Source organism: Silene latifolia, chromosome Y (assembly GCF_048544455.1).
Source record: "Silene latifolia isolate original U9 population chromosome Y, ASM4854445v1, whole genome shotgun sequence".
Lineage (NCBI taxonomy): Eukaryota > Viridiplantae > Streptophyta > Magnoliopsida > Caryophyllales > Caryophyllaceae > Silene > Silene latifolia.
In genome coordinates this window covers 380547688-380563121 of record NC_133538.1, presented here as the reverse complement: position 1 = coordinate 380563121, position 15434 = coordinate 380547688, and the positions used below count along the sequence as shown (strand labels likewise).

At 36.7% G+C, this 15434-nt stretch overlaps 2 long non-coding RNA genes across 2 annotated transcripts; both read left to right on the top strand.

Moving 5' to 3' along the window:
* The first annotated feature begins 2096 nt into the window (after positions 1 to 2096).
* LOC141634180 (uncharacterized) lies at positions 2097 to 4126 on the top strand. Its single transcript, XR_012538940.1, has 3 exons — positions 2097 to 2218; positions 2317 to 2424; positions 4072 to 4126. It is a non-coding gene; the product is annotated as an uncharacterized LOC141634180 (long non-coding RNA).
* Positions 4127 to 8101: 3975 nt separating this feature from the next.
* On the top strand, positions 8102 to 10135 carry LOC141634179 (uncharacterized). The gene is made up of 3 exons (XR_012538939.1): positions 8102 to 8223; positions 8322 to 8429; positions 10081 to 10135. It is a non-coding gene; the product is annotated as an uncharacterized LOC141634179 (long non-coding RNA).
* The last annotated feature ends 5299 nt before the right edge of the window (positions 10136 to 15434 follow it).

The window sequence follows — 15434 nt, the reverse complement described above, 5'->3', positions numbered from 1 at the left end:
TAGAGTGGGGTTTGTGGTGGGTTGTGGGGGAAACGCGAAGGAGGTTTTGGGTGCCATTGATGGTTTGAAGGTGTGAGGGTTTTATGTGAGATGGGTTTATCAGGTGAGAGGTTTAAGTGATGGTGGATGTGAAGATGAAGGTTTAATTATATTGAATGTTGGATGGTAAGGTATGTGGGGTTAATAAGGTTTATTATAATGATGAGCAGGTGGGAGTAAATATGGTATCTCCTTTTTTTTTTTAAATAAAGGAGGTGTGGAGGGGAAGATTTGTCTTATTAAATAATACAAAAACATTTCAGTATGGTAAGACAATAAAATGACTAAATGATATTTAAAAATATTCATTAACCAGGTTTCTTAAAATGCCTTATCGGGTAATCAATTTTGCACTTAAACACTCTAATTAGTCAATCATACGAGATAATGCAAATAAATAATGTGTTTACATGTTATTAATCAAGCCAATCTCTAACCTAAATTTTTCGAATTGTGCTCTTGCAAGTGGTTTAAAAATATCCGCAATTTGATCCTTGGTTTTACAAAATTTAAGACTAATATTACCTTTTTCTACATGATCACGAAGAAAATGATGTCGGATTTCAATATGTTTAGTTCGAGAATGTTGGATGGGATTTTTTGAAATGTTTATAACACTTGTGTTATCACACATAATGGGAACGGAATCGTAAAACATACCAAAGTCGAAAAGTTGTTGTCTCACCCATAAGAGTTGAGAGCAACAGTGCGCTGCACTGACATATTCGCTCTCGGCCGTAGAGAGAGCGACCGTATTTTGCTTCTTTGAAGCCCAAAAAACGAGACATTGACGCAAGAAAGTAGTAATCCCGGATGTAATTTTACGATTCACCGTACACCCCGCATAGTCAGCATCCGAATAACCTATAAGATCAAAGGGATAATATAAGAGATACCGTAAGTAAAGATTTTGTGTTCCAATCAAATACCGAAGAATTCGTTTAACCGCTTTGAAATGGGATTCTTTCGGATTTGCTTGGAACCTAGCACATAAGCAAACACTAAAGAGAATATCGGGACGACTAGCGGTTAAATAAACTAGCAATCCAATCACACTTCCATACACCTTTTTATTAACATTCTTACCATGTTCATCTTTGTCCAATTTGGATCCGGGTACCATAGGTGTATCGTGAGAGTTACCTTGAGTCATCCCAAATTTCTTAAGCATTTCCTTAATATACTTTTGTTGATGGATCATGATCCCATCCTTAGATTGCTTGATTTGGAGCCCAAGAAAGAATCCTAGCTCACCCATCATGCTCATTTCAAATTCCGATTTCATTAGTTCCGAAAAATAGACACAAAGAAGTTCATTTGTTGCACCAAAAATAATGTCATCGACATATACTTGTACAACCAACTGTTCAGCAGACTGTGTCTTTAAAAACAGTGTTTTATCTACAGAGCCTCTTCTAAAACCCTTTTTAATGAGAAATTTAGATAACCTATCATACCAACACCTAGGTGCTTGTTTCAAAACATAAAGAGCTTTGTCTAATTTGAAAACATGTTTAGAAAAATCATTATCTAAAAAACCCTGAGGTTGCTCCACAAAGACATCCTCTGTAACGCCCCGTAATTTCGGACCGTTAATATATTTCGGAAATAATTTATTAATCAATAAAATTTGATATTTAAGTATTTAAAGTAAAAATAATTCAAAGAAATATAATTTTATTATATTTTGAAGAAAAGTATTTATTTTGATAGTTTCGAAATGTTTAAAAATAGTTTAAACCGTGTAAAACTTTTTATTTCGAAATAAGGGCGTATCGGGGGGAAAATGACAATTCTTTTGAACGTTGGGTAAACGAATTTGGAAATGGGTCGTATGAATATTTAATTTTCTTGTAATCTCGTGTTTAAAAACTTTGGTGTTGTCGGAATTTGCATTTGACTTACGGTTTTAATTATTATCGAAACGAGTCAAAACCGACTCGAAAAATCCCGACTCAAACCCGCTCTTTCCTTTCTTTCTCTCCTTTCCCGCGGACCAGTCCCCCTTCCCCTTCGATTTTATGGTTTTCTTGTTCTTCATCCTCTAACATTTCCCAAATTATCAAAACACCATTTTCATATACAATTCCAAGCTAAAATCGTCACATCTCCCTCATTTCTACTCGGATTTTCACGAAATTTACATTTCCGGAATCCCCTCGTCGAGATCTACAACCTTGTATGTTTTAATTTCAGTTTTCTTGAAGTTGTTTTAAGACGAATTTTGGGTAAATTTCCGTATTTGTGCTTATTTGTGTGTTTCTATTGTTTATTTAGGTGAAGAATTGGAGGACGAGTTTGGGGACTCGTATATTGTCGAGGATAGCGGCTAGTGCTTGTTAGGGTTTGGGTTTAAGGTGCTAATTGCTCTTTTTCTAGCTTAAGGTAACATATTTCGAGTTACTCGACGAAAGATCGTCACATGCTTTGTTGTTTTTGGATGTTTTGTGATTTTTGGTTTGAGTAGAAATTTTCACATGTTAAAATTTGATGCATGCATGCTTAATTTATGCCTTTTGTTAGTTTAAGTTAACAAAGTTGAATTGGGAACGATTAATTAGTGTTCAGACGATGTTATAATGAACAAAAATGGAAAAAAGAGAGGTGTAGGGGGGCGGCAGCAGGCCCGGCAGCAGCCCGGCAGGCCCACGGCTGGCCCATGGCTGGCTCGGGTCGGCTCGTTGCTTGTTTCGCGGTTTTCCATGCATTGTTCGTCATTTTAGGTTCATTAATAATATAATTATAATAAGTAACATATGGTTAAACTTTTGAATTAAAGCAAATTAGTAGTAAAAGTTATGTTAAAGGTAAAAATTATATTTATATGGTAGTTGACACATGTTAGGATAAATCATAAAATGAAATTGTAAAGATTAGGCTCAGAATGAATTATATAGCGATAATTGTAATGTTTTGTTGATTGTGCCGAAAACTGAGCCTTAGTCCCTTTGACTGATGCGATGTCAGTTAATTGAGTGATTGGTCAGCCGCAATTTAACCCGTACCTGTCGCAGGGCTGGGGTTGCGGGTAAAAATTCGGTTGGATGAAATTTTATATGAATTAGATAATCGGCCTTTTTCTTGTTTTAGGCCATTTATTATATTTTTATTTCACATGTGTAATTAGTTGATTTAAGTAGCTTCTTATATTGTAGAAATGGCCCTAGATTCCCTGAAGCCTTTCACATGATAGAATGTTAGAATTTATGTTGGTAAGTAGGACTCTTTGCCCTCTTATGGTTAAGTGGGTGTCTTACTTGACTTGTGTGGTGAGTCTTGTGTGGTGTGGGCTAAAGTATTCAAGCTGGGACTAGCTGGGACTAGGTCCTAGGTGAGTATTTCGGCCTTCATCATAGATAGGTCTTTATAGTCTTTGACGAGTATATGTTCACTGCTTGATAGCCTTTGTGTTCCTGACTAGTGGATTTATATCCAAGTTGGGGCATGACCTCGTTACTTATTTTGTTAGTAAGTGGTCAGCTTAAGTACTAGCCAACCCTTTGGTGGACTCCTTAGGTTACTCACTTTGTTTTAGAAAAATTGTGGGTCTTGGGTGCGGTGGTGTGTATCCGCATGTCTAGGTCTGCGCAGATTTTAGGCTAGGGTTGTGTTGTGTCTTGGCCATGTTTTATTAATATTAACCGCTGAGCCAAGATACCGGTTCGATTACCTTCCCTACCTCGTGGTATAGACTCGAGTTCTGAGTGACTATTGACGGTGCTAAGAACTTATGCATGTCTTTGATATATTGCCCTTTCTTGTATGGTGACTTTATGAACTGTAATAGGTGAGATGTAAGCCGGTTACAGTTGATAAAGTTTGGATTACTATTTGTTAAATGATTCACATGATAGTTTAGTTTGGTCAGTTTAGGGGTCATAGGTTAGATTACATGATAATTTCATTGTTTATCATATTGTTTGCATGTTTCATTACATGTTACATTAAATATGACGATTCGTGGCTGGGAGGACTCGAAGTTACTCCCCACTGAATTGTGGCTTTCGTGTTTGTATAAAATGCGATTGACAGGTTGTTGATGCTTTGTTGGGGTCACAGACGAGCTAGCGAGCATAAGGAACCTTGGACCTAGTTTGGCTATTCTTATAGTAAACCTTTTTCTATTTTGGCTTTGTATATAATTTGAAGGGACATATGTCTCCCTTTTCTATTTTTGGTTTGTATCATTCTATTTTCTTATTTAGCTATGGCATGTAAAGTAGTTCGTTAGCATTGCAGGTTTTGGCACTCGCCTCTTGGGAATGTTGGAAATGTTGTGATTGGTTTAGAAGAATTTTTGAAATTACAGGTTTTTATATAGTGGGACCAATTACAAACATATCCTACCAGTTTTTCCATAGAATTTAGGTGTTAATTTATCGCGTTGTTTAAGGGTGTCACAGTTGGTATCAGAGCCTATTGCTCCTGACGCACGTTTGTGCACCCCACTTAAAATCACTTGACCTTTAAATAATAAACTTGAGAGATGGGTAGGATGGGTAGATTTAGGATTTTATGTGGTAGTCTGTTTGTGATTGCTAATTGTTAGGTACTAATTGATTTTCTCTTTTGTAAGATGGCTCTCCAATAGATGTAGATAATGCAATCTTACCTTAGTCTTCCAATCTCGTTGTTTATTCGTCTTTCAAATTCCTCTTCTCTCGCTTTGGTAACTACCTTTCAATTCTTTCTCCCGATTCATCTTAGGTTCGTTTTCTTCTTATAATAAAGTCCATGTGGACACCTTCCTTTTATTCCGTAGGATAGTTCCCTTGTTCAGGAGAACCCGGTTTTGAGAGAATATATCATTGGAGGGCGTGAACGAGTTGAGAAATTGATTGTTTAAGGTTTGAGTTGTATAGGAGAATATAACTTGGGATCCATTGGTTAGTCTTGTTAGTTGTACTTGATATGAGAGCCTAGTGAGTTGAGAAACACCTTGGGATTTATGTCTATTGAGAGCTTGTTTGTTATAGATGTTTGAGCATGGGTACTACCTTAGCACATAAGATGGAATGAACCTAAGTTACTTCATTTGAGAGTCTCGATATTTCTTGTGGTGAATTAAAGGAATAATAGTTAGCACTAATCCTTGTAGGCCTTGAAAGGAATACAATAGGACATTGATGTTGCCTAATGGATTGGTATTGTACGTTGGAATTAGTTAGTTTGTTAAACCTTTTGAGTTGACCAAATCTAGTATAGTGTAGCCCTTGTTGACCTTTCGAAATTGAGAACACGTGGTTGACCTTATTAATCATATCTGGATTTGGGAATTTTGGTGGAATGTTGTTCGATGTAATTCGTGAGTTCAAGGGTGCGATTCTAATTTATGGTATCGGAGACTAGAAGTATTATGTGGTGAGATGATGGAGTAGACAAGCTATGGTACTTGGGGATGACATAGTAAGTGAAGTTCAATGACGAGAAATGTGAAGGAGATACTTTGGGACATGGATGGTAACAAATGAATTTGTGTGGTGAATTGATTTTGGCTCTTAGAACCAATTGAGTTGGGGAATACCTACCATTGTGGAGTCCTTGTTAGTCCTATGGTTTGGTAGACTTTTGAGGCTTTGTTGAGCACCTTAGTGATGTAACCTTATCATATCGATCATAGGCTTTGATGAGTGTTTGGTAAGCGGTAACCCTTTCATTATGCCGCTTCATTTCTCCTTCCCTTCTCTTTAACGTTTGTTGAACCCTGTTCTTATGCCAAAGTTTATGTATCTTCTTCTTGCCCTAGATATCTTCTTAACTCGAATACCTCTTATTTTTGTCAACCGTTATCTTTACGGTCGACTCTTAGTTTCCTAACTTGTCGGTTCATGCATCCTTCGAAAATATTTTACCGTTTCTCTATCCCGTTATCACTCCTTATCTACTTAGTATAGTTGGTACCTTGTTGACCATGTTTACAGAGTTAGTGGGATGTGATTTGAGGATTTTTGTATTTTGATTTTTGTCGGGAATTAGTGTAGGAGTTTGTGTCTGTATTTGACCATGTGATATGAGAGCTAGATTTTTGGTGGAATTCTTATAATGGCAATGTTGTAGTCTCCTTGCGAGTTAAGGTTCGCGTGTTTTGGTGGTATAAGACCCACTTTGGTTTCAATTTGATGATGAGACTAATGGGATTAGTTTACCTGGGTGGAGTATTTCTATGGTTATTTTGGATTTGTTTTGGGCATTGTCGTTCGGGGATTGTCGCTTGTCATTTGATCCTTACTTTACGGAATTGGGGATTGATAGTTAAGTCTGTGGATTGTTATTGTAAATTTGGACCTTATATTTAATCCTTTGAGGAATCTTTCTATTGGAATTGGAATATTGTTGGGAAGTAGGATAGTGAACCTTGAGTAAACCGATCAGATGATTTGTGTGATGAACCCATTTATCTTATAGTTAGTGCTAATTATGGATTGGATAGCGCAACTTGTTGCTTGTGGGTTGGTTTCAAGCATGAATGCGTTTGAGAATATTGAATCTTGGTAAGGGTATAATATTGTTACTAGTTTCGACTTTGGATTTTGAGTTTGTTTGATGGAGGATACTGGTGGAAACATTTTGATTGGAAAACTGTTAAGTTATAATTGTAGAGGATAGGATTGTCTCAAGGATTAGCTTATGAGTAGACTTGTCGAGGAGTGGTTCAGATGGCTCTTTGGATTAGTGTGGCCTCTGGTTGTTGCCCTGTTGATGTTCGGAGGACCTAGTAGGATGACTCTGTGGTTGGATAATTGAGTGAACCTTTCTCGATGTACCGATCTTCCTAATTCCGATCTCCGACAATTGTCATTCTTGCTATTCTGGCTTGTTCCGTTGTGCTCGCCTTTATGGAACTCATTTGACCTCTTGAGTAAAGCGTCTTGTTCGTTGACATCTTTATTGACTTCATCCAAAAATTCCACCTTTAAAAGTTCAATTCCTTCTTGTCTGTTGGGTGTGAGTTCCCTATCGCGACTTGCACTTCTCGTTCCCGAGTTGTTTTCCATCTTGCATAGATTCTATATAGTTTGAGTAAACTTTTGGTTCATTTACTTGGAGTAAATTTACAAATTGACCTTTTTCTATAACATTTGAAAATGATTTCTCACTCTCTTTCAACCCTAGTGTTCGATTGGACATCTAAGCTATTTCTCGTTTTGTGTAATGATTCCTTTTCTTACTCTTTTTCCGAGTTACTAAGCCGTGTTTAATCATAATTAGTAAAGATATTATTCTTATTATAGAACTTTAAACTAAAAGTTTGAAAATGCTTTTATGATTTTCAATGGTTTTAACATTAGTGAATGTTAAATCTCGTTGTTGGTGACGTCCCAATAATGGGTTTTCTCATTTATTGGTGTAGAAACATTAGTGAATGTTAAATCTCGTTGTTGGTGACGTCCCAATAATGGGTTTTCTCATTTATTGGTGTAGAAATATTTTTATGTCTTGATATGAATATGGATGTTCTTGTCTGATCAACAAGAGTATCACCGTTTCATTGAAAAGATACCTATATTTTCTTATAACTATAATTTCTCCTTCTAAGTTTCGAGGGCGAAACTTTTTAAAAGGAGGGGTGATTGTAACGCCCCGTAATTTCGGACCGTTAATATATTTCGGAAATAATTTATTAATCAATAAAATTTGATATTTAAGTATTTAAAGTAAAAATAATTCAAAGAAATATAATTTTATTATATTTTGAAGAAAAGTATTTATTTTGATAGTTTCGAAATGTTTAAAAATAGTTTAAACCGTGTAAAACTTTTTATTTCGAAATAAGGGCGTATCGGGGGGAAAATGACAATTCTTTTGAACGTTGGGTAAACGAATTTGGAAATGGGTCGTATGAATATTCAATTTTCTTATAATCTCGTGTTTAAAAACTTTGGTCTTGTCGAAATTTGCATTTAACTTACGGTTTTAATTATTATCGAAACGAGTCAAAACCGACTCGAAAAATCCCGACTCAAACCCGCTCTTTCCTTTCTTTCTCTCCTTTCCCGCGGACCAGTCCCCCTTCCCCTTCATTTTTCTGGTTTTCTTGTTCTTCATCCTCTAACATTTCCCAAATTATCAAAACACCATTTTCATATACAATTCCAAGCTAAAATCGTCACATCTCCCTCATTTCTACTCGGATTTTCACGAAATTTACATTTCCGGAATCCCCTCGTCGAGATCTACAACCTTGTATGTTTTAATTTCAGTTTTCTTGAAGTTGTTTTAAGACGAATTTTGGGTAAATTTCGGTATTTGTGCTTATTTGTGTGTTTCTATTGTTTATTTAGGTGAAGAATTGGAGGACGAGTTTGGGGACTCGTATATTGTCGAGGATAGCGGCTAGTGCTTGTTAGGGTTTGGGTTTAAGGTGCTAATTGCTCTTTTTCTAGCTTAAGGTAACATATTTCGAGTTACTCGACGAAAGATCGTCACATGCTTTGTTGTTTTTTGATGTTTTGTGATTTTTGGTTTGAGTAGAAATTTTCACATGTTAAAATTTGATGCATGCATGCTTAATTTATGCCTTTTGTTAGTTTAAGTTAACAGAGTTGAATTGGGAACGATTAATTAGTGTTCAGACGATGTTATAATGAACAAAAATGGAAAAAAGAGAGGTGTAGGGGGGCGGCAGCAGGCCCGGCAGCAGCCCGGCAGGCCCACGGCTGGCCCATGGCTGGCTCGGGTCGACCCGTTGCTTGTTTCGTGGTTTTCCATGCATTGTTCGTCATTTTAGGTTCATTAATGATATAATTATAATAAGTAACATATGGTTAAACTTTTGAATTAAAGCAAATTAGTAGTAAAAGTTATGTTAAAGGTAAAAATTATATTTATATGGTAGTTGACACATGTTAGGATAAATCATAAAATGAAATTGTAAAGATTAGGCTCAGAATGAATTATATAGCGATAATTGTAATGTTTTGTTGATTGTCGTAAAACCGAGCCTTAGTCCCTTTGATCAAAAGTGCGATGTCAGTTAATTGAGTGATTGGTCAGCCGTAATTTAACCCGTACCTGTCGCAGGGCTGGGGTTGCGGGTAAAAATTCGGTTGGATGAAATTTTATATGAATTAGATAATCGGCCTTTTTCTTATTTTAGGCCATTTATTATATTTTTATTTCACATGTGTAATTAGTTGATTTAAGTAGCTTCTTATATTGTAGAAACGGCCCTAGATTCCCTGAAGCCTTTCACATGATAGAATGTTAGAATTTATGTTGGTAAGTAGGACTCTTTGCCCTCTTATGGTTAAGTGGGTGTCTTACTTGGACTTGTGTGGTGAGTCTTGTGTGGTGTGGGCTAAAGTATTCAAGCTGGGACTAGCTGGGACTAGGTCCTAGGTGAGTATTTCGGCCTTCATCATAGATAGGTCTTTATAGTCTTTGACGAGTATATGTTCACTGCTTGATAGCCTTTGTGTTCCTGACTAGTGGATTTATATCCAAGTTGGGGCATGACCTCGTTACTTATTTTGTTAGTAAGTGGTCAGCTTAAGTACTAGCCAACCCTTTGGTGGACTCCTTAGGGTACTCACTTTGTTTTAGAAAAATTGTGGGTCTTGGGTGCGGTGGTGTGTATCCGCATGTCTAGGTCTGCGCAGATTTTAGGCTAGGGTTGTGTTGTGTCTTGGCCATGTTTTATTAATATTAACCGCTGAGCCAAGATACCGGTTCGATTACCTTCCCTACCTCGTGGTATAGACTCGAGTTACAGAGTGACTATTGACGGTGCTAAGAACTTATGCCTGTCTTTGATATATTGCCCTTTCTTGTATGGTGACTTTATGAACTGTAATAGGTGAGATGTAAGCCGGTTACAGTTGATAAAGTTTGGATTACTATTTGTTAAATGATTCACATGATAGTTTAGTTTGGTCAGTTTAGGGGTCATAGGTTAGATTACATGATAATTTCATTGTTTATCATATTGTTTGCATGTTTCATTACATGTTACATTAAATATGACGATTCGTGGCTGGGAGGACTCGAAGTTACTCCCCACTGAATTGTGGCTTTCGTGTTTGTATAAAATGCGATTGACAGGTTGTTGATGCTTTGTTGGGGTCACAGACGAGCTAGCGAGCATAAGGAACCTTGGACCTAGTTTGGCTATTCTTATAGTAAACCTTTTTCTATTTTGGCTTTGTATATAATTTGAAGGGACATATGTCTCCCTTTTCTATTTTTGGTTTGTATCATTCTATTTTCTTATTTAGCTATGGCATGTAAAGTAGTTCGTTAGCATTGCAGGTTTTGGCACCCGCCTCTTGGGAATGTTGGAAATGTTGTGATTGGTTTAGAAGAATTTTTGAAATTACAGGTTTTTATATAGTTGGACCAATTACAAACATATCCTACCAGTTTTTCCGTAGAATTTAGGTGTTAATTTATCGCGTTGTTTAAGGGTGTCACATCCTCCTCCAAATATCCATTTAAAAATGCGGTTATGACATCTATTTGGAAAAGCTTAATGCCTTTGTGAACCGCAAAAGCTATTAGTAATTGTATGGCTTCAAGCCTAGCTGCCGGTGCATAGATTTGATCATAATCGATTCCCTCTTGTTGATTATAACCTTGCACCACTAGTCTAGCTTTATTCCTTACAATTTCACCCGAATCATCAAGCTTATTGCGAAAGACCGACCTAGTACCAATGACGGTATGGTTGGGTGGTCTAGGGACTAAGTGCCATACCTTGTTCCTTTTGAATTGATTTAGTTCCTCTTGCATGGAGACTAGCCAATCATCATCGGCTAAGGCAATAGTTACATTTGAAGGCTCGATTAGGGATAAGAAGGCATTATGAGAACAAAAGTTGTGTAAAGATGCCCTTGTTCTTATTCCGGATTTTAAGTCACTTGTTATGTTGGAAATAGGATGAGAACTTTGATGCTTCCACTTTATTGGAACAAAAGGAATTTCTTCCCCCTCAATGGCAGCAGTCTCCATGACTATAGCCTCTGGATTTGGTGTAAGCTCATTGAGGGCAACAGTCCCTTGCACTGTTTCTGTCTGAGATGATGAAGCAACACTGCTGGGTTCATTTGTTCCCCCTGAAATGTTGCCTTCATCAGAAGTCAACAGTAGGGCAGACTCTTGCTGCTCTGCTTCTCTAGAATTCTCATTCGGCTCATCTTCTTCTAGCGTGAAATCTTTTCTTACAAGCCCGATTTCGAACTCGTAGTCTTCTTCATCAAAAATTACATGAACACTTTCTTTAATTAACATAGTTATTTTGTTGTAAACTTTATAGGCCTTGCTATGTTTGGAATAACCAATAAAAACTCCTTCATCGCTACATGGATCGAATTTACCCAAGTTATTTTTACCATTGTTGTGAACAAAACATTTGCTCCCAAAGCATCTAAAATATGAAATGTTAGGCTTTCTTCCACGCAGACTTTCATAGGGTGTTTTATTGATTGTGCTCCTTATCATGACACAATTACAAATGTAGCAAACGGTGTTTACCGCATCGGCCCAAAAGTTTCTAGGCAATTTACTACATAACAACATCATTCTAGCCATTTTTTCAACGGTTCTATTCATGCGTTCAACGACTCCATTTTGTTGTCGGGTTCTTTGAGCGGAAAAGTTATGGTTTATCCCATTGTCATTACAATAAGCACCAAATGATGAGTTTTTAAATTCGGTTCCATGATCGGTTCTTATCGAAACAACTTTAAAGTCAAGTTTGTTTTGAATCTTTTTCAACCAAATTAGAAATTAATCAAATGCCTCATCCTTGGAGCTTAAGAAAAGTGCCCAAACAAGCCTAGAATAATCATCAAAAATGACACACACATAACGACCCTCTACTTCTTGTTCTCATAGGTCCACATAAGTCTATATGCAAAAGTTCTAGAGGGCGAAGTGTACTAACGACCTTTTTAGATTTAAAAGAGCTTCTAACATGTTTGGATCTAGCACATTCATCACATATTTGATCAAAATCAAATTTCATGTTAGGAAAGCCTTCAACTAAGTCAAGTCTCCTAAGTGTGTTAAGGGTTTTAGCGCTAACATGTCCAAATCGTTTATGACACAACCAAGGATCATTTTTCATTAAACTCATGCAAGACATGGTATGGCCGGATAGAGTGTTTAAGTCGGTTAAATACACATCCTTGACACGTCTTCCTTCATGAATTATTTCTTTGGTTGTAGCATCAATAATTCGACACAAATTACCACTAAACTCAACAATGTTTCCACGATCACACAATTGAAAAATGCTAAGGAGATTATGTTTCAAACCTTTGACAAGCCGCACATTGTCGACACAAAGTAGCGATGACTTACCAACCTTTCCAATGCCTATTACATCACCTTTCATGTTGTCACCAAACGTTACCGTGCCACCATTATAAGCTTCAAGTGAGAGGAATTGACTTTTGTCTCCTGTCATGTGGCGAGAACATCCACTATCGAAGTACCAATTGCGGCCACCTCACACCAAAGCCCCACACAAGATTAGACTTTGAGTTTAGGAACCCAAATAAACTTGGGTCCATTATTACGATTTACTTGTGTTAGTAAGTCTTTACGAATCCACATTTGATTCACAACTTTAATGTTCTTGTCAATGTCTTTAAACCGTTTTTTGCAAGCATTAAAGACATGATCAGTTTTTCCACAATAGTTGCAAATGGTGTATTCGGGAAGACCTACATATTTCCTCCTTCTAAAGTCGGTTTTGCTAGGGTCCGGCTTCTGAATGTAACAATTTGACTGTCTGTTCCGTTTGAAACCGAGACCGGCAACTCTATTATATCTCTCAGACTGATTTGTGAGGAAACTTAAAACGTTTTGACTTCCTTCCCTTTTTTTTGATACATTCTTAGCCTCAACAAGTTCCTTGCTTAGTTTATCGACTTTAAAAGTGAGATACTTGTTCTTTTCTTTAGAACTTTCGAGCTCATTTTTCATTATATTATCTTCGGATCTTAGTTCCATGAAAGTCTCATATTATTATTGAACATTTAGCTTAAGACTCGAGATGCATCTATCTAGGTGAACAATCTTGGATCTAGAGGAACTATATTCGGGAGATTCATTTTAAAGTTTGACAAACTTTTCATGAAGCATTCTAATCTCCCTTTTGTAGGCATCTATGTTAACTTTAAGACACTCATTTTCATTTGTTAGATTAGTGACTATTTCAATTGAGGTTTCCTTATTACTGTCTGAGGTAATAGTCTGAGACACTGTTGCTTTATAACCTTCTACCTCATCAACTAGGTCATCAATCACGCCTTCAAAAATAGATTGTTCTTTTAGAAGTTCATCACGTTCTTTGGTCATTATGGACATTTGCATAATCAAGGTGGTTTTTACATTTTCGGGGTCGGAAACATCATTTTGAGTTGACTTAAGACATTCTAGTTCTTTAGACAATTGTTTGTTCAATTTTGTTACTCTTTTTTCTCATCATGCATTTCAGAGGTAACAGTGACACATTCTGTTGCTTTCAACTTGTTTTTAAGGAGAGCATTTTCTTGAGCAATTTCCTCAATATCTTCTTGTATGACATGTAATTTTTCAGTTTGAGATCGACACTTATCAAATAGTTTATCAAGAAGCTTACACACCTTGTCTTTGGAGTAAGTTCTAACCTTGCCTTTTAAGAGTTTTACCTCGCCATCGGAGTCGGAATCGTCAGGATGAGGCATTAGACACCTAAGATCTTAGATTTATGAGGATTTGGAAGTTTGTTTTTTACATGACTTATGATACACATTTTTGCCTCCAACTCCTCCTCAACTTGATCATCGTCCTCGGAGTCGGACATTCTCCAAATGGCGGACATGGCTTTATGCTTGTATTCCTTTTTAGCCTTATCTCGCTTATCCTTCTACTTAATCTCATCCCACTTTGGACATTCTTTAATTTGATGGACTTTGTCACCACATTTAAAGCATCCAATGGCGGTAGTAGATCGTTTCTTAGGAAACTGTTTTTTCGTATAATTATTGTTGAACTTTTTATATCCTTGGCCATTTCCCATTTCTACTATGTTTCTAGAGAACATAGCGAACTCATATTCCTCTTCATCCTCATCATCAATTGAAGAGGATGTTAGAACAAGACTCTTTCCCTTTGAAGATTTACTATAATGCTTGTCAAGATTAAGCTCGTGAGCCATTAGTGATCCCATTAGTTCATAATGAGATAGAGTAGATAAATCCTTGGCCTCCTCTATGGCGATTACCTTAGGTTGCCTCTTAGTGGTAAGACTACGAAGAATTTTTCCAATGATGTCCTCGAACTCGAAATCTCTTCCTAGACTTGTAAGTTCATTAATAATACACGAAAAACGAGATGAGAAACTATTTATGGACTCGTCCTTTGACATACGAAACATCTCATATTGTTGCATGAGAAGGTTAATACGGTGTTTTTTAACTTGAGATGTCCTTTCATGGGCAAGAACAAGGGAGTCCTAAATTAGTTTAGCCGTAGGACATCCGAAAATTTGACTCACTTCTTCCTCACCAAAACATCTTTGAAGAATCGACATTGCTTTCGAGTTTTTCTCCGCCATTTTAAAATCTTTTTCATCATAATCCTTTTCGGCCATGATCTTAGAAGAACCCATCAAGATGTCGGTTTTTACAATAGAGAGAGGTCCATTTTGAATGATTGTCCAACATTGATAGTCAATACTTTTGATGTAATGCTCCATTTTGAGCTTCCACCAACCAAAATTTGCACCGGTAAAGACCGGGATCTGGGAGTGTTTTTCGGAATCCATATCCCAAGAATCAATCTCTTAGGCTATTAGCCTCGATCAAGAGCACGAGGCTCTGATACCAATTGAAAGGTTTAGGATCCCGAAGTACCTAAGAGGAGGAGGGGGTGAATTAGGTACCTTTTAAAATTTTTGACTTAACTTAATTGATTTAAGTTAGTTAAATGAAATGATATCTCAAATACCTAACACAGCCTCTTTTAAATGAAGATTAAAAGAAGTGTCGTTGGTTATGATTAAGGCAACAGTGTAACAGACTGTAACTTGTTGTCTTTGTATAAACTATAAACAACAGACCAACGCGACAGTATAGAAGATCGTTGCTTTGAAGACAGTAAAAAACGACAAACTAAAGATTGCAGCGGAAATGAACAAACGAAAAATGATAAACATAATTGATTTTGAATTGGTTCGGCCTACACTCTATAGGCCTACGTCCAATCAACTTCTCATTAATAATTTGATAACGTAATTAACTCAAATTACAATTATTCAATTACAACGAGATTTCCCCACAATCTACTCCGATTGTGCTATTCAAGAAACTACTCCGTTTCTAAAGCTCATCTAATTCTCAAGTAGTTACAAGATCAAATGTCTCTAATTTGTTCACTTAAGATTGGGAGAGACTCAATGTTTATCTAAC